The following is a 19,322-nucleotide window of genomic DNA, read 5'->3' on the forward strand; positions in this document are numbered from 1 at the left end:
CACTTAGTCCAATATTTGGCCTTGTTTAGCTTAGTGAACTTGGTGTACAAATATCATAGGAAAAAGCCTCTAAATGCTTAGATTCCTACAAAACCGTAACAAACACAACAATACACCTAGAACACAAAATTAGCTCAAAAATATACTAATTAAAGTATGATAATCAATAGAAACCGAGCTAAAATGAGGGGTAAAAGTATATATAAAATGAACATATCATCCAGACCTTTGGAAGCCTTACCAGTGCAATCTTACGTCATAGTAACCTTTGAGTTTGGGAAGCTCGATTTAGCTGGGACTACTCGATCGAGTAACTCTGTGACTCGATCGAGTAAAGGCCACTCGATCGAGTAGAGGCCACTCGATCGACTAAGTCCCATACTCGATCGAGTATCTGGAGTTCAGCGGTAAAATATAAATCTTGAAGTCGTGAAACCAAAATAAGTTTATTTCATTTCTCCTAAACCTAATTTCCATCACATCTCTCTCCTTTACCAATCTTCATCCTTTGGAGCCCTTTATGAGTTGAGACACCATGGGGATTGGAAGCATGAGTTGGGTGGCGGCTCTTGTCGTCGGAATGCTGTGTATATGTAAGTCGTCGTCATCATCATCGTCTTCCTTAGTTTTGGTTATGGTTGTGGTAGTAGTAATAGAGTTTATCATACTGTTTGTAATAGGTGGTTATGGTGGTTGCTTGTCGCCATATGGTCGTATGCGGTATTGTTGTGGATTGCTAATGGTAGGTTTTCCTACTCATTACTGTTGGTTGTTGAGTATGTCGATTGTATTGTCTAATTGGCTTTGGTATTATGTTGGTAGTGTGGATTGGTTGTAGTTGGTTGTTGTTGTTTTTTGTCTCTGGTTCACGAGGTGCCCCCTCGGCTGAGTGAAGTCACTTGCAGGAGTGGCTTAACGCCCTTGATTCGCCCCTTATGTAACCCGCCACAAGAGGGGATGTGCACATTAAGGAACATGGGTTTGCGCTCGGTAAAGATGAGTGGGGCTTAGGTGGGAACGGCTGCGGTCCCCCACTGGTAGTTTGGATTACTGGTTGCGGCCGTAATCTAGTAGGACTTGGCCTTCGGGCAATCGGAGGAGTGATGGTGATTGAAAGTGGTGTTGGGTGTATGTTTGTTGTATCTAGTGTTTGTGTGTTTCTTCAGTTACGGACCTTGGGTGGTATTGCTTGTGTTTCTTCTTGTGTTGTGTCTGCCGTGATCCATTATGGTGAGCAGTCGGTCTTAGCAGGTTGATATGTAGAGCCTAGCTGGGTGCTTTGAAGAGACGAGCCCACCACTAGTCATGGCAGAAATAGTATCACGTAGTTGATAGATGTTTTCAGTTGTACCCTTTTTCGTTGTTGAGTAACTTGTAATAATCTTAATTGTTCATTTATTGACGTTTGATATTTACCATTCCTCAGGCAACCGAGATGGTAATGCCCTTATCTGCTGGGGAATGTCTTGTTAAAGCTCTTTGTCAGATGGGAGTGTTACAAAAACAACTCGTGATGACTCAAGCCCAGTTATCCCTCGCGCATCAATATCATACCTGCTCAATAACTGTTCATTATCCCCGAATGAATCAACACAGTTTTTAAAACAATTAAATGAGGTCATTTACTGATTACACAATATAAGATAGTGAAACAACAATAATACGTACAATCTTCCAACACCGTCACATCACCAATAACCTGACTAGCCTGAAGGTCTACTCCTGCCAGATTACGATCGCAACCAGTAATTCACACCGCCAGTGGGGCACCGCAACCATTCCCATACCACCGAGCGCAAACCCATGTTCCTTAATGTGCACATCCCCTCTTGTGGCGGGTTCCACAAGGGGTGAATCAAGGGCGTGAAACCACTCCCGCAAGTGACTCCACTCAGCCGAGGGCGCACCTCGCGAACCACAGACAAATAACAACAACCAACTACAACATCAACAATTACCAATTCAATATGATATAGATAAATGCCATTAACCAACCATCAATAACCAATCAATGATCTAATATACATGTAAACAAAAACTGAGTAGGAAATCCTTCCTGGAAATGCAATCACCACAATCGTCACAACAGCGAATCAGAAACGTTCCTCTACGAAATCACCTCATATCAATCATACAATCATATAATCACCATCTAAACCAACAATACACCCAAAACCCCCAAATTACCCAATTATAGTTTAAACCAAAATCAACAAAATAATATAAAAACTGTACTAGGATCTTACCGACAACGCGACGGATCAGAAAAGTGTTTTTATATCCTTCTCGCGCTGCTATCAAAACTCGGCAAAGTTTTTTTATATCCTTCTCGCGCTGCTATCAAAACCCGGCAAATAACCCGTAAAAACACACTTACTCGATCGAGTAAGTGACTTACTCGATCGAGTGGCCCCTACTCGATCGAGTTGCCCCTAATCGATCGAGTACCCATCAGACAGAACACTGTTTCATATGTAAAACTCACTTACTCGACAGAGTAAGCCTTACTCGATAGAGTACCCAACAGCATATAAAACTATAGTATTACAGAATATGTAAACATAAATTTGCTTTGATGAAGATATACTTACACTTAATTCAAGTAGATGGTCGTATTTCTTATTGAAATATGTAAACATAAATTTGCTTGACGTTGTGAGTCTAATAAAATGAACCTGGTGTATGTGTATTGGGATCCCCGACAATTGCTTGATTTTGGGTGGGAAGGCGCCCTATTGCAAAATTATGGCCCCAATATGCTTAAGCTTGCCACTCCGAATGGGAATATTGAGTCGGGAATTGTGTGTGTATATGTCTGTGTAGTATATGAGGTGGATATAGGTATATCGGAGTCTGAGATGATGTCTTGTGTGTACAAATAGTAGCGTAGGAATGTGTAATTGTGTGTATAGTTGGGTATGTGAATATGTACGTTGAGGAATGGCGGAGTTTGCGGGAAGCTTTCATGAGGATATATGGTAACGTAAAAGTTGGTAATGAGTTACAAGTCTCTATATATGCTTTAGATGATGTGAATTTCTCAGGTGGTGTTGTGGAATTTAAAGAATAATTGATGTCGTATATCGCTGTGAATTATGTGTAACAATGTGATTTATAACTTGTGATCGCTAGATTGTGTGTGATATGCCAAACATTAGAGTAAAGTATGAGTAATAAGTGGTAGTTGATTTGCCGAATGTAATGTTTAATAAAATTGTATGCACATGTTGGATGATGGAATTTGATATGCGTAAATAAAAGTAGAGTAATGTATATATATACATATATATATATATATATATATATATATATATATATATATATATATATATATATATATATATATATATATATATATATATATATATATATATACGTGAGTTAAAATATGTCATGGTTAGATTGCATCGTAAGTTGTTTTGTAAATGGGGAATAGGATATGTAATGTTCGGTTAAGGAAATCGTGTTATATGCGAGTTAGTGTTAATTCATAGTAATCGGATGGAAATAATCAGTGACGAGTTCCAAGTATACCCTGGACTCCGAACGAGTTGTTGTTTTGCGGAACGATTAATCGAGTTCGTAATCTTTGTCTTTCTTTTAATCTTTCTCGACTGAGTACAAGTGCCTACACGACCGAGTAGGCCTTACTCGATCCAGTAGTGGGTCACTTGATCGAAATCGTTGGAAAAAACAGAATCGTGGTTTATTCTGACCAGCGGGAACTCGATCGAGCCACCCCAACTCGATCGAGTAGAGGCTACTCGATCGAGTACCCAAGTCACTCAATCGAGTAAGTCTCTACAGTGCACGAGTTATATCGGGACTCATACTCCTTTTTTCCTTCATTCTTTTTCTTATTTTCCCTATCATTCAAAACCCTAAATTTCTCTTAAGCCTCTTCTCTCAAAACTTTTGGGTAATTTGTGGTTGAATCCTTCTTGTTATTTCACTCAATCTATTTGCATCTCATTCAAGGTAAGATTGTTACTCTTTTTCCTTTGTTTTAATCAAATAGTAGCATGTGAAAGTGTTAATGTTTTTCTGAAATTTCGATTTATACCCGTGGATTTCGCATCATAGTTGTTGTATTTTGATAAGAATCTCTTAAAATAATTGTTGTTGATGCTATAAATTGCAAAATCAAACCAATTTATGAGTATGTTTGGGCCGAAATTTCTAGGGTTTTCTTTACAAATTTGATTTTTCTTCATCTTTTGCATATCTAAAGGGGGAAATGGAGTAAGGGGTGCTATTGGTATCATGTTTGGTGTTTGATTTTGGTTAAATTCACCCGCAATTTCGTCTTAAAAGTCAGTCTTAAAAATGCCTCAAAACGGAATTTTCCCCAACTATTTGGTGACAATAATCTTTTGTGAAGTTTATTTTGAGGGGTTAAGATCCCAATACTCCTAGCAATTGTGAAAATTTTGTGTTTTGAAGTGTTGAAATTGTCTTTTATGAAGATAGGAGGGTAAAGTGAATTGGAAATTCTTGTTTTGTCTTAAAAGTTCTACTTCAATTGACACTTTTCTTCACAAGAATCTTTGGAAGTTCACTTGTTTATGTAAAAACCCGATTTGTGTGGCTAAAAACATGTTGAAACAAATGCCAAGAACTACAGTTGTAACCCGCCAAAGCAACAGGTCGAGAACCGGTGAGCCTGAAGTGGGGGAGGGGAGTCAGGGGCCTACTATTCTACCGGTTTCTGAGTATCCTACCGTAGTCTTTGCTGATTTTAAACAAAGAGATGCTTTTGTTGAGTTGATGAGTCGTCATATGAGACCCACTAGGTGCATTGACACAGGTATTTTGGACGACCTGAAGATAGAAGTTGATTTGAGGCACATCTTTGAGACTCTGGGTATGGCGGGGTTATACCATCTTAGGAAGCATTCATATCCTTTCCTGACCTTAGAGTTTAAGAGTTCCTTTGCTTATGATGCGGTAGCGAAGACCGTGGAGTTTCATCTGATGAAAACCAGCTTTCTCTTGACCATGGACCAGTTTCCTTCTCACCTTTGACTCGCACGACCCGAGAAGAAATATCTTAGAGATATCCCAACTGAGTGTGGTGCTAGTAGATATATGCCTTGTTTCACCGGTAGACCCACTCCTACTTCAAGTAATATGTTAATTGATTAATGATGTTCAGCATGTTACTTTGAAGATCTTCCTCCGAGCTATGACTTGTTTGCTTTATGATAGGAAGGATGTGAGTAAGTTAAACTCGCATGGGGTTATGTTTTTGGTCGCCTATCTGAACCCCACCTGAGTGCAGCGCGTAGCCTTTAGTGCCCCGGCCATCGTTTGTGCTAGTTTGGCCTTGATGGCCACATCTCCGACCCAGTACCTGAGTTGTGGTGCTATTGTCACACGTTTAGCAGAGAGGTTGACTAGCTTTGATGCCTCTTCGGCTCTCAAACCTATGGTTTCGGTTGTACCCACTTGTGGACAAGGCCCACCTGCAAGCCCACTTCGATATGTGGACATGCAGCGGTCTTTTGAAAGCCACGCTCGGCGGCGTAAAAATGCTTTCGACCGGATCGTTTTAGATCGGTCGGTTTCGTCTCGGTAAGGGTCTCGAAAGGACTAGAGATGTTCGGAGTCGCCACCAAGCATTTGTGGGATGCCTGGAACCCGTTCGAAATCCACTTTATACCTTGGTCAAATCGAAGCACAAAGCAGCGTTTGACATAGGTACTAAAGATAAGGAAATCGTCCCTCTTTAGCATCCTATCTCTAGAATGACTCTCGTACGCCCTGGATAAGGTCGTCGACTATCCAAAGTTTCTGAGTAAGAGATGAAGGTACGTATTGGGAAGCCCTTTAATCAGACACCCAATCCCGCCCGCGTTAGCGGCCTCTACTGATCGATCTTGGTTGGTTGAATGCAAATATTGATAAAACGGTTTAAATGCATGAATGCGCATCTAATAATTTAAACCTAACATGTGAGAGCTTTCTAAGTCGGTTGATTTAATCCAAGTATCTAAGATGTCGAGTTGCATTAATGATTGATTTGCATGCAAGACGGAGCTTAAACATCCATTTACCGTATTAGGTTTAGGGTGCATAACATGATCCATTTGTCTTAGTAAGGCATTTTGCAAATATGATTTTGAATAGTCATCTGATCCGTCCTATATCCGGGCTAGCCGGAGTCAGGATCGTCCTAGACTAATGCTGGAAAGGAACAGGCCCTGTACCAGACGGCTATATGAGGAGCGAGCCAGCCGGCGATACAAGGGGCCTCCCTCTGGTTTTGAAAATGAGAAATGGAGGGCCTGTTTAGGTGCGGGTTAGGCCACGGTTTATGTGCCGTGTTCTGACCTTTTAGAAAACGTTATAAAACGTGTTGAAAATGGGTATTTGAACCCGGTTTGATTTGAAGGGGTCGTTTAGACCGCATTTGTTGATTTAAAGAACTAGACTCGAATAATCACCATTATTTGGATAATATTCGGTGTCGGGTTCGACTTGACAAACTTGACATGAATAGTTTTGAATATAATTATGGACTAATTGTTTTAAGCCCATTTGAATATAATTAGTCGATACTCATCATCGTACCCGGGTTAAAATCCGGCATGGTATGTAGAACCAAGGATGACTTTGTGTTGGTGACTAATACATTTATTTGAAAATGTAAAGAAATGAAATAATAGGTTTTAAAATTCCTTTTAAATGTCATTAACCAAATATTATCACCGAAACACGGATTTAACCGTCATGGTATGAGGAACCAAGGGTGAATAAATGTTTTATGGTTAAAACAAATGAAATGAAATAAAAAGGGTTCGAAAATATTCGGAATGGTGAAAACCGATTACAAATATGAAAATGAATTAAAAGGAAATGAATAGAACAAACACGGTTGATCTCTGGTCTGAACACCCCATTTAGGCGAGGGTAAGCTGGCGACCTAAGGGGCTTCTGCCTCAGACCAAAAATCAGTTTTGGCTCGTTTATTCCATGTTTTGGTTCATGTTATGCACGGTTTAGCATGTTATAGTCATGAAACAAATGAAAACATAATAAAAGAGGATTTTTACAACCTCATACTTACATGTTTGGTTATGGCGAGTGACCGACGTAAGTTTATCAACTCGTTTGATCGGAAAAAACTCGGTTTAAAACCGTTTTGGTAAGTAAAAAGAGTGTTTTTAATATTAGTGATGGTGTAGTGGTCGAAGTGGTCAGTCAAGTGATTTAATGCACGATGACGGTACCAAACAATGTGTAAGGCTTGTATTTACGATCGGTAGGACGTAAATACGCGTCGGGTTGTGACTTAAGAAGTCGAGTCGAGAATTTTATGGGAGAAAAGAGGGGGCGGACACTCGCGTAAGTTTCAAATGGATGGCATTTGAGGGGTATTTATAGGGAAATGAGTGGTTGTGTGAGTTTTGAGCGACGTGGCCACCTGGGCTGCTCAAAGAGGTGCGAGCCACGTCGCGGTTCTTCGAGTTGTGTTGTCACTTTCACAACAAACGCAATCATGATTTGTTCTATCCTAGGTTTTGTAGTCACATGTTTGGTACTTGACCAACATGAATCCGGGAAAACTTAAGGTAGAAGGTTTGAAATATTTTGTTTTTGGTGGTTGACTCGATTTGACTCGTTGTTGGAGTCGGGATTTGATTTTTTGAGTCGGTTTTTGGTCCGGTGTCGGTTTTTGGTCCGGTGTCGGTTTTGACTCTAGTTAGTGTCATTGCGACCCCGTCTTCGTGCATTAAACTCTTCAGGTATTTTTGAAATGTTTTGAAATATTTTATTTTCGAAATCGTTTTAAGTTTTCCGACGTAAAGTTGTACACAAACTATCGATCAAACGCCGCGATTCCAAAGCATGTTGTAGTCCGATAATCATCGGGTGTTTGTTGGAGTCTCAAAGCAGAGATCATCGGGTATCTACAGAGTCCCCACTTTGACTGAGGCTTGGACAGGGCGAAAGTCAAAGTAGAGCCCCCAGGTCAATCGAAGATTACAACCTGGAGACCTAAGCGACGTCGAGACGGCTCGAAAGGATTCGGGCCAAGGACCTGCCGTCGGGAAGGGCGACGCCAAGGTGACTCGAGGGTACGAGCCAAGGACCTGTCGTCGGGAACAGTTTAGAGTCTGTCGACTGTCCGTGCGGGTCGTTTAAAGTCCATTAGACTACGTACAAAGGCTCGCCAGCCATAGGAAGGAGTCATACCTAAGGCATCTTTGGATATGTCCTTGCATGTTTGCGGATAAAGGCTCGCCTGCTGTGGTAAGGAAATGTACCCGAGGCATCTTTGGGATGTATCCTTGAATGTTTGCGGACAAAGGCTTGCCAGCCATGGTAAGGAAATGTACCCGAGGCATCTTCGGGATCTGTCCTTGAATGTTTGCGGACAAAAACTCGCCAGCCAATGATAAGGAAATGTACCCAAGGCATCTTCGGGATCTGTCCTTGAATGTTTGCGGACAAAGGCTCGCCAGCCAAGAGGCGGTCGATTAATGGACCGTGAGAATAGCCGCGTCAAATGGGCTTGTTTGAACTTAGCGAACTCGTGATGCCGCCGTGAACTTGAATGAGAATAGCCGCGTCAAAAGGGCTTGTTTTGAAAGTAGCGAACTCGCGATGCCGCTGTGGAAATAGCGAATTTGAAATTTCACTGCCACTGTTTTTGAAATGAGCGGGTTCGACGGGGAAGCCCCCTGCTTGTATTTGAAGGAATAGTGAGTTTGGGATATTCGCTACTCGTTGTTCTTCTTTGAATTTGAAGTGGCGGTTTCGATCGCCGTTCGTTTGAACTTTGAAGGAAATAGCAAATTTGGAATCTGCTATTACGTTTGAAGTGACGGTTTATGTGCCGCCGTTGACATTTGAAAGAAATATTGAATTTGGAATCTTCACTATTAATTGAAGTGACGGTTTATGTGCCGCCGTTGACATATGTGGTGAAAATAGTGGAATTCAACTTGCAGCTATTATTTTGAAAATGACGGTCTTAATTGCCGTTGTTTGAAAATTTGAACAAATAGCGATTTTGAATTTTCGCTATTATTTTTGAAATTGGCGGTTTTGATCGCTGTTGTTTGAAAATCTGAAGAAATAGCGATTTTGAATTTTCGCCATTATTTTTGAAATTTTTGAAGGAAAATAGTGAATTTTGATTTCACTATTATTTTTGAAATTGACGGTTTTGATCGCCGTTTGTTTGAAAATTTGAAGAAATAGCGATTTTGAATTTTCACTATTTGTTTTTGTCTTTGAGAAAATGACGACCTTTAATATCGTCAATGAAAATCTGAATTTTGTTATGTGGAAATTGGGCTATAGCCCAAAATTCGCTGAAAGAGTAAGGGACGCCTGATTGAGGTGCGAGCCACCTGGCGAACCAAAGGGGCTTCCCTTTTTTTCTGTAAATAGACGCGAGGTTGGACTGCATCTCATTCATCATTTCGTCTTCTCCAAATTTCGACAAAACAAGCCAAAATCGCCATTGTTGGACCTCTTAGCTCGCTTGAATTCGTGCCATCATCAACAATGTCATCTCAAAGTTTGTATTTCCTCTTGAATCCATTTAAATTTGTCGATTTTTAGCTTGATTGAATTAGGGCGGAATTTTACCCTAAAAAATCGAATTGGGCGTTTTTGATTGAGCCCATTTCGAGTGAAATTGATGCTCGCATTAGGTTAGAAACCTGTTTAGGAGTGTTGGGGTGCTTTTAGTTTGCATTTTGGTCCCCGTTCCCGCTCCCTATGCTTGAAAAACGTGAGTGAGGTGAGAAACCGTCTCATTTCGCCATGCCAAGTTTATTTGCTTGGATAGTGGGTCCCGCTAGGTTCATTGTAGTCGGGAAAAACCGTATTCGCCATTATGGACCTTCGTTGGGTATTGTGGGCAAAATTGGATTTTTTTGCCTTTTGTGACGGTCTTATATCTGACAAAATAAGCGCCTGTTTGGGCTTAAATTGAGTCAGTTTGCCTTGAAATGGACCTCATTGGTAGTTTAAGTCGCTTTGAGGCGTGATAAAATCACGTTTGCCTTTTTGCGGTCGGTTTTGAATTTTTGACCGGTTTGTGCTCAAATTGGCGTATGAATTGCGTTTTTGAGCCGTAGAAAAATACCCCATTGTGTCGGGAATGTATTTTGGTTTGTTGGCGGACCCTGTAGGGGTCTTGAAATGCCGTTTTTGTGGTTTTGACTCGTCTTTTGCTAAAAAAGATGGGCGAGTCGTTTTTGTGTTTGTTTGTCTTTTTTGTGAATTGTTTCGTTTGGTTGGATTTTGGGCGGGATTGCCCTTGTTTTGTATTGCAGGTTGTGTTTTTTTTTTGATTTTTTTTTTTGATTTGTCCATTTCATGCCGTCGTAATGCCGAAATTTTGGCTGACGTTTTTTGTTCGTAGGAGAGTGTTCGGGACAGGCCGAGTCCCTTGCTGTGACTCTCGAGGAGTTGTTCGGGATCGGGCCGGTTAGCACTCCGGTTAGCACGCCCGCCGTGGTTGTGGAGGACGTTACCGAGGAGGAGAGACATCCTGAGCAGGCTGTTAGGGCCGCGGGGGCCGTCGAGGAGCGTGAGGTGCCCGTTGTTGGGGCTACTGTCACCGGGAGAGCTCAGACTGGCTCAGAGGCTGGTATCTCCGGTAGGAGGATTTCTACGAGGCCGCGCCGTCCCCGGGCGACCAGACGGTCTTTGCAGAACGTCACCAGGGTCGTTGCGATGGGCCCTACCCACCACGTTGAGTCTCGCGGCCATAAGAGACGGAGAGCGGAGACAGTTGAGGACGACGTCAGCGTTGTGAGTTGGAGAGCCAGACGGGCTACAGCCCCGCGGGGGTTGCTTTTACGGGCGGCGCCTGCTTGGGCCGAGGGTTTTGACGGCAGCTAGTTGTTGCTTCGACTGGACAGACACCTCTCCTACCGCGCTCATGAGGGCTTGGTGAGTCGTGTTCCTCGATTGAGTTTTGTCACCTTTGAAGTGTTGGGCCTGGGTAGGTATTCTGACGTTGTTTGTTTGGAGATTGGCACCATGAGGACTTTCTCGGGCTTCTCTACCTGCTTGGGTTTCTACGACGTTCTCCGAGCCGGGATGAGGGCGTTCATAGAGAGGTCGGCTTTTGGGCCGTTGGTGGCAGCCTAGCGGGATATTCACAGGTCTTCGATTAGGGCGAACCTGTGTCTGATCCGCGCCATGTTGGATCGGTACTGGGATACAACGTCGTCGTTCCACATGGAGTTTGGGGAGGTCGGCGTGACATTAGAGGACTTTGCCATGGTATCCGGCCTTCCCTGTGGCGAGTTGCCCATTGAGTTTACCGAGACGCCGGAGAGAGTGTCCTCTTCTGCGGTTAATGCTTTGATCGGTACTGCTTTGCCGGAGTCTTTCGACGTCTCTCCGTACTTGATTGCGAGTTCGTACGTGAAGGACCACTTCACTGGGAGGGTGGCAGGTGTTACTCTGGCGCCGTTGGAGAGTCCGGAGGCAGAGGTTGAGGCCGACACGAAGGAGGCGCGGCTGTGGTTGTGGTACTTCTTGGGTGCCACGTACTTTGGCGACAAGGGTGAGCGCTTGTCGACCAAAGTGCTTCCTCTCCTTACTGACCTTGACACTTTGGGTCGGTTTGACTGGGTTACGCCGGCTCTGGCGAGTTTCACCTAGTACTTGCACGCGGCGGTGCGTCCGGAGACAGTAAGAGAGGGTAGTGCTCCTGCTTTAGTTGGTCCCGGCCTCATCTTTGAGGTACGAGTATTTTTTGTGGTAGTTTTTTTTTGAGTTTGATTTCGATTTTGATTTTGGCAATTTTGAGAAATTGGCTGATTTGTGTTTGCTGTGTTTGATTACAGGCTTGGTTGTATGCTTACTTCACTCCTCTGCATCCGGGGGACCACAGACGGTGTTCCCTCGACTTACCCTGCTGTGAGGGGTTGGACGGTGGCTCGGAAGAGGTCGATTAAGTCGACTTACGAGGACTGTAGGCGTCGTGTGAACAAGCTTCGGGTTGCTGATGTAAGTTCTTGCTCTCTTCCCCTTCTCCTTTATAGAAATAGATAGAGATAGGATGATTAGGTAGCTTATGAAGCCCCCAGTTAGCTGAGTAACTTTGTTTTGAATGCAGTTTGTTGTGTGGCCTTGGGAGCACTACATGGGTGTACCGGCTGCCATCAGAGAGCGTTTGCGGCCTCGTAGCTCCCTGCGTATGTACTTGGAAACGACGATTGAGCCGGTTTGGTACTTGGGCGAGCGCTTAGTTCGTTAGTGCTTCACCGAGACTTTCGTCGTGCCGGTTGACCCGCCCAGGGTGTTGTTACAGGAGTCGACCCCGGATGAGGTTGAGGAGCACCTTCACGGCCAGGGAGGTGAGGAGCTGTTGCTGCGGGACGTTGACTACGACACCTTCCGGTTGTCGAGGCTTGCTTGGTACCCGATCGAGGAATGTTTTCCTCTTTTTTTTGTTTTCATTGCCTCCCTTAATAGGAGGGTTTGTCATCTTTGATGTGGAACAAAATGGTAGGGAGTCGACCTGCTGATGAGGACTCAGCCCCCAGTTTTCCCGACGAAGCCAACTTTTCAGGGGCCGGGTGGCGAGGAGCTTCAGTTGCGCTTACCGGAGCCCGCGGCGGCCGAGGTGACCGATGCTGGCATGGAGTGGAGGTTGATCGTTCTGAGGGTGAGTTCCTGACTTGAACACTTTCCTCAATTACTCTTTGCCTTACATTGTATTGAAGGACACTTTGATTTGTAGGTGACGACTGTTAGTCACCAGGATTTGTGGCGGATGGCTAACCGTTGTAGGGCGCTTGCTGGTGACCTGGCTGTGAGGGAGGCTCGGCTTTCTCAAGTACGTTTTGTGTGCTGTTTTTGTGTATTTGTGTTGTATTTCGCGTTTTTAGATCTTGAGGATCTGTTATTGTGTTTTGTAGGGTACTGCGGATCCGGCGGAGCTTGCTCGGGTCCGTGCTGAGTTGGAGGCAGCCAGGTCGACGATCGAGGGCCAGGAGCTGGGGATCATTCGTCGGGACCAGGACTTGAGGCGTCGTGAGGACGAGCTGCGGAGCCGAGACGCGGAGATTGCATCTCTCAGGGCTTAGTTGGCTGCGGCGGAGGAGCTTCGCGTCGTGATGGAGCAGGAGACGTTGGAGAGTTCTCCGGAGAGAGAGTCTGAGCAGGTGGTGGTGTCTGCGTTGGCGGCGACTCCTAGTGAGACCAGGACTGGTTCGACGGGAGACGTTGTGCAGTTGTTGTAGTTTGTCCGTGCCTTGGACTCTTGTCTGTTACATATTTACATTTTGCGTGAGGCGGTTTGTATATATGTGTTTTTGGATTGTGGCTCATTTTGTGATTTTTGGCTTTTTGTGTTGTGTTTCGGAGGAGCGCTGTCGGCTGTTGATTCTCCTTTTATGCCTCGCACCAGTTCCTGCATCGTTAGTGTAGAAAACAGGCAACAGATAGCACATATGCATTAACGCAAATACGTAGAAGCATTTGATTGAAAACACGTAGAGCATTTGATCGAAAACCAAAATTAACCAAGATGACTTGAAGTTAAAATTGAAATTTTGAAATGAATTTTGAAAATTCCGCGACAAATCGTCACGTTCGGAATCCAAAAGGGAAATGATTTGAAAAATTTGAGCAATTAACTCGTGTCGCGAATTAACTTGCCACGAAATCATTGGAGTTGATTTGCGACTCGAAAAATTCAAACTCAAACCGTCAGGAATGAAATTTTTTAAAAAAAGATTTTTACGAGTGTATTTTGATTTTGATTTTTGAGGTCAAGACTCGAATTTGTGAGTGCTTGAATTTTTGAGGAAAATTGGCGTCGTGTTATCAATTTTCGATTTTGATTTTTGATGGAAAATTGCGAAAAAGTGAAAAAAATTCGGAACTTCGACTGACATGGAAACGATCCATTGCGGATCGGGGCGACTAGCCCTTCCCCCCTTAAAAAAAGATAGAAAAAAAATCCGTATGTTTAAAGTTGCATCATGGAAACCGTGTTGGATTTCCTAAAACGCGAAAACAAGGAATTGTGAGTGTGAGGAAACACAAAAATGTCTGAATCATCCCGAAGAGGCGCGAGCTTCCTGGCGGGAGGTTTGAGGTGTCAGGAGAAAACACAAGTTGAAAGAGACAAGTCAACAGCGGGAATCTTGGGGAAGCTTCAAAGAGGCGCGAGCCTCATGGCGATGGAAGCCGGCTTTCCTCTTTTTCTGAAAAACGCGCTGATCATTTTGTATAAATATGGACATTTGCGCTTCATTGTTTCACCATCCGAAACACAAAATTATCTCTACAAAACCTCTTCTTCTTCCACAAAAATATTTCATGGATGCTTTTGAGAACGCATTGCGACAACGGTGCCGGGATTTGTCGCCTCCCGAAAAGTATCAACTCGTTTGCATGGGAGTTGGTCAATTGTTAGTGCTTCGTCAAGTCAAGGTGCAACCCTCATTTCTTGAAGCATGTTCTCGGCTTTGGGATTCGAAACATCATGTTTTCATCTTCCCGAAAGGTGAGCTTTGTCCTCTTGTCGAAGAAGTTGGAGCCATTGGTGGGTGGCCGAGTTGTGTTCCGGTGCTTCCTCCGACTCAGTTGTGCTACAAGGAGAAATTCCGTTCCATGTTGGGCTTGTCAACAAACCAAATCAACTTTCTTCTTGCTCCACACGGTGTAGATATGTTGGCTCTTATCAACATCTTTTCAAACCGATTAGATGCTAATGTCTCGGAGGTGGCTAGGAGAAGGGCTCTTGCATTTTGCCTTGTCCATGTGTACCTCTTTGTTGATGTCTTGAAGAAGGAGGGGCCAAGATGCCTGATACCGTCATTTTGTATCAAAATTAAATTTATAAATCTGAACTAAAACTATAGTTAGTGATATTAAGGGTCGAACCACAGAGAGACAAGATCAATTCTATTTGCTATTTTCAGTCTATAAAAGTAACAATTGGGGGGGGGGGGGGGTTTGGTTGATTGATTCTCTACTAACTACTGAAAATTAAATGAAGGTTAAGTAGATAATAAAAGGAGCTAGGAATTTTGGTTCACCATGGCTTAAGGGTCGGTCTAGTAAAGTCAAGGTCTGTCCAATACCGTCTCAGGATGTCAAATAGGTCGTCTAAGTCCCTATTCAAATTAAGCCTTTCGGTCTCTTTTCCACCCTAGAAAGAAACTAAATTACTTTCGCTCTATAGTCCTTCCAACTACTCATAAGAAATCTAACTCCGCTAATTTCTCAATCTAGCAAAGGGGTAAAATCTCACAGCAGTAAATAAAACCGGTACGGGTTCAACCTAGACTTAATAAAATTATCTCATGACGCCATGGATTCCCTAATTCCTAGCATAGGAGTTTTACCTACGCATGATTAAAACTATAACAATTGCAAACTTAAAGACATACAATGAAATTGACATGATTGAATTGAAAATTAAATAGAAGATTAAAACTGAATTACTTGAAACTAAATTGGTAACAACAAGAATTAAAAGGACAAGAATAAAGGAAGATTGAAATTAAATTAAAGCTTACTAAGGAAATTGATGAACAAACAATTGATCCGAATCCGTGCCTCCACTTCGTGTCTTCAAAACTAGATCTAAAACTTTTGTTGTGCAATAATAAAATGCATAACCTAAATTATTGTTGCCTTCTACTGATAAACGTTCTACCCAACAGATAAATTACAAGTGGGCTTTCAAAAGTCTAACGCATAAAGTAAATCACAGGTTCGCGACCTGGTCGATCGACCAGGTGGAACGGTCGATCGACCAGCCAGTACAGTGATGCCTCTTCTGCTGAACTTCCACGGTCGATCGACTGGAGATGTTGGTCGATCGACCAACTACGCTGTGCAGTAACTTCCTTTTCTCTTCCAATCAGCCTCTTAACTTCATGCACGCATCCCAAGGTGAGCAAGTCCGAACTCCCATCTTCCAAGTTTCCATAAAGTTATTTCCGGAGGACGATTTAAGCTTGATTTAGCTTACTTCCACTCATTCCTACAATAAATCATAGAAATTCCAAAGTAAACAATTTCGGGAGAAATAATAGCTTTAAGTTAACAAATACGCATAGAAATACGTGCCAAAACTGCAAATAAAGTGTATAGAATATGCACGTATCAATGCCATGGTAGCATGACCCTTATTCATGTGATTGAGCAAATGGAGCATGGTAGAGATCCATCATGGTTGGTGCTTGGAGAGATTATCCAAGCTTTTGACAAGGAAGGCTCTTGTGGAGAAGCTCCCTCTTTCGGATCCCCGAGAATCCTTCAAGTGTGGCTATTGGAGAGGCTATGGTATGTAGAGCCTCTGGTTGATTCTTCTTCTTATTCCTTCCGTCACCTTACCATGAGGAAGAAGTTGTACCCGGATAGTTTTGCTTCCACCGAGGCCTATTGGGCCGCAAGATTGGCGGAAGAGGGTGGTCCTCATATCCGTTGGGTGGTGCCGTGGTGGCACTTGAGGTCCTTCACGGGGTTGCCCGCTTCGGGTGCTAGTCCTCGTTCTTTGATGGTGGTGGGTTTGAAGGTTGTTTCCTTCATTTATCCTGAAAGGCTCATGAGGCAAATGGGGCGTCAACAAAAGGTGCCCACTCAAGATACTCTTGTCCAAGAGAATATTTTCCGGAACTCCAAGCTTGTGGAGGTCTTCGAAAGGTGGTGGACCACTCGGCCGCTTTGGGAGGTACCAAACCCCGTTGCCACGACATGGGTGACTCCCGCTTATGTCAAGTGGTCACGTGCTCCGTCCTTGGAAGAGAGGTCCAAGTTTTGTAAGGACGAGGTTGTCGACTTGAAGTACCGAGAGGTTGGCAAGGCCAACCGTGCCTTCTTTGAGGAGTATGTTGATGGAGCTACCCCCGATGTGATGTGACCACCGAAGAGGAGGAGTTCCGGCCCCAAGAATATGGCGGGCCGTGCATTGGCTCGTCTTGGGTCGAATATGGGGTCTTGTGCTAGATCGGAGGCCGTCGCCATCTTAGATCCGTTGAGGATCCGTTCCGAGGAGGAAATCCATGCTAGGTGGGCCAACAAAAGGAAGAACAAGGGGAAGATGTACCCCGAAGGAAAAGGCAAGGATAGAATGGAAGAGTGAAGACCTCCATTACCCGCTTTATTATTATGTTGTAGTTGTGTTGTGAGTTTTTATTATGTTGTACTAGCTATTTATTGTGTTTTTTTGTGCTAGTTTTATTATGTGAGGTGTTTTAGTTGACACCTTAGCTTTGACAAGTTGTAGACTCGTCGAGCTTTATTTGTTGTTGAAATTGTAATCCCTCCCATTATTAATTAAATAAGAGGATTGCTTGTGTCGAAAATTGTGAACGCTTGTTTCTTCCATCCATTTGGTGAAGGCAATTCAATTTGAATCGTCCTAAACGTTTGCACTTGGGAAAGTGGAGTTTTGTGGAAAGGGAGAAAGGCTTATTTTTGTATTTTTGTGGGAAAGGGAAGGGTTTTCCCTTTCTTTTTTTTATGAGGATGTTTTTTTTATAGGCGGGGATTTTTTGTATGGGGATGGTTGTTTTTGATTGTGGGGATGGTTGTATCCTTCTTGTGTAAGAAAGGACTGCCTACGTATTCACCTGGAGAGGTGAAATCAAACCATGCTCGTAGTTCGAAATGTTTTGTGAATTTTGATTGGGTTTTGTGGCTGTATCCCTCAGACATAAGAGGGACTGCCTACGTATTCACCTGAGGAGGTGAAATCAAACCATGCTCGTAGTTCAAGGGGCTTTGTTTTAGTGCAAATGAATGTTGCGTTTGACAGATCAAAGGACATTTGAAACGGGCAAGGTGTCGCAGCTTAGACTCGATAAAACATGCAATTTCAACTCAGAACACATTGAGGAATTTGACTTGAAAAAGTGTTAATGTGGTTGCTAGTTGTAAAACTAGACTAGGTCGTTGGTTGCTACGTTTCAAGGGTAGTATTTCTTGAGTTGGTCTAGGTTGGCCGGGTTTGTAAAGTCCTCTCCATCTAGGCCACTCAGTCTCACTGCGCCCCCCGAAAGTATTTTCTTGACCAGGTATGGCCCAGCCCAGTTGCGTTTGAATTTTCCCCTCGGATCGACGGGTAACGGTGCTCGAACTGACTTGAGGACCAAGTCGCCCTCCTGTATGTTTCTGGGTTTGAGCTTCTTGTTGAATGCTCGTTGTATACGTCGTTGGTATAGCTGGACGATGTGCAAGGCGTTGAGTCGTCGTTCGTCTAGAAGAGTGAGTTGATCGTACCTTCGACGGGTCAATTCCGCCTCAGGGACTTGACTCTACCGGTTGAACCGCCTCTATATCATATGCTAGGTAGAAGGGTATGGCGGCTGTCGGTGTTCGAATGGAGGTTCGGTATCCCCAGAGTGCGAATGGGAGTTTGCTCGGCCAATCGCGGTAGTTGTCTTGTATTTTCTTGATAATGGTGACAAGAGTTTTGTTCACTGCCTCCACCGCTCCGTTAGTTTGGGGACGGTAGAGGGATGATCGATGTCGATTGATCTTGTATTTGTCCAGCAAAGCTTGAGTTTCCGCCCAGAAGTGAGAGCCTTGATCGCTGATGATTTCATGGGGTATCCCATACCGGCATATGATGTTGTTTTGAATGAACTTGGCCACTTGTTTAGCGGTCAGGACTGCATATGACTATGCTTCTACCCATTTTATGAAGTAGTCGATGGCGACGAGGACGAAGCAATGCCCCTTGGTGCCTACCGGGTTGACTTTCCCGATGATGTCGATGCCCCAGGTTGAGAAAGGCCAGGGTGATGTCATGGTGTATAAAAGTGATGGTGGTATGTGTTGTATGTTGGCGAAGATTTGGCAATTGTGGCAATGTTTGATGTAGTTACGGCAATCGGCTTCCATGGTGGTCCAGTAGTAACCTAGCCGCGTGATTTTCCGAGTAAGCATCATTGCACTCATGTGAGGGCCACATTCTCCGTCGTGAACCTCTCCCATGACTTTTTTGGCTTTATGATGGTCAATGCAATGGAGGAGAATTCCTTGGGGTGTTCTTTTGTATAGTTGGTTTTGGTTTATCACAAATTGTGATGCAAGTAAACGGATGGTTCTTTGTCCTCTTTGATCAGAGTTGGGAGGGAATTCGTTTTTGGTTTTGTAGTTAAGGATGGCTTGGTACCAAGGTTCATCATAGCTTTCCTCGTCGTCGTTGATGGCACAAATGTGAGCTGGCTCGCTCCTTCTCTTGACACATAGGGGCATCGATGTCATATCGTCAGGTATGTCGACGAGCGCGGCGAGTTTTGCTAAGGCATCAGCAAATTGATTTTCCTCTCGCGGCAAGTGGAAGTAGTCAATTTGGTTGAAAAATTCGGCCTCTT

The sequence above is a fragment of the Silene latifolia genome, chromosome 11, assembly GCF_048544455.1.
Source record: "Silene latifolia isolate original U9 population chromosome 11, ASM4854445v1, whole genome shotgun sequence".
Classification (NCBI taxonomy): domain Eukaryota; kingdom Viridiplantae; phylum Streptophyta; class Magnoliopsida; order Caryophyllales; family Caryophyllaceae; genus Silene; species Silene latifolia.